The sequence below is a fragment of the Rhea pennata genome, chromosome Z, assembly GCF_028389875.1.
Source record: "Rhea pennata isolate bPtePen1 chromosome Z, bPtePen1.pri, whole genome shotgun sequence".
NCBI classification, from domain to species: Eukaryota; Metazoa; Chordata; class Aves; order Rheiformes; family Rheidae; genus Rhea; species Rhea pennata.
In genome coordinates, this window is record NC_084702.1 from 23,074,765 (window position 1) to 23,075,563 (window position 799).

Below are 799 nucleotides of genomic sequence, written 5' to 3' on the forward strand. Positions count from 1 at the left end.
CTGTCATCTTCTAGTTTTTATTCATAAGTTCCTCTGATTTAGTTTCTCTTCCAAACAATTTATTTCCTTTTTCATCCTCATCCTGAAATTATTCTCAACTGTTGAAAATAACTTTACCCCCTCTCACACCATAAACGATGGCTTGTTTTGTTCTGAATATACCCACTCTGTTCTCTGAATACACCCAGCACAATGCCCTCCACCCTCTCCTTTGCTGGAGCCTTAAGTCTTGCCTTGACTACCACAGATTCTTCCTTTATGGTCTTCTCTAAATCCTTAAGGTTTCAAGCATTCAAAATGCTGAAGCCAAGACAATATTCCAAATTTTCTATTTTCTCCACATCTCTTCCATTGGCTCTAACCACACTATAAAGTTTTCCTGGCTTCCCATTGTAAGAGTTTTCCCAACACTGTTATTTATCTGCTTTCTTCCCTTCTGCCTCGTTTCACCCACTGAACCCACCCTTTCTGTGAGCCAGCCTGGCTTGCTCATTTACCGCAACACCTGAGACAACATCTAAGGAAGCAAAAACATTGTGTATGTGACTCAGGATTAATAAACTTGCACTACCATTAACTTCCTGTATGATTTTGGATGAATGCTTTGTGTTGCTTCTCCACTTGCACTCTTATTGCCTGGACTAGAAGGGCTCAGCCCACAGCTTTCATCAGCCCCTGGATTTCTCAACTCTTTCTCCTGAGGCTTTATCTCCTGTGCTGAGAGAAACCCTGTGAATGGACAGCAAAACTTGCACTACCTGAGAAGAGCTGACCTGGATCCTCTGTTTGCCAGGTACCA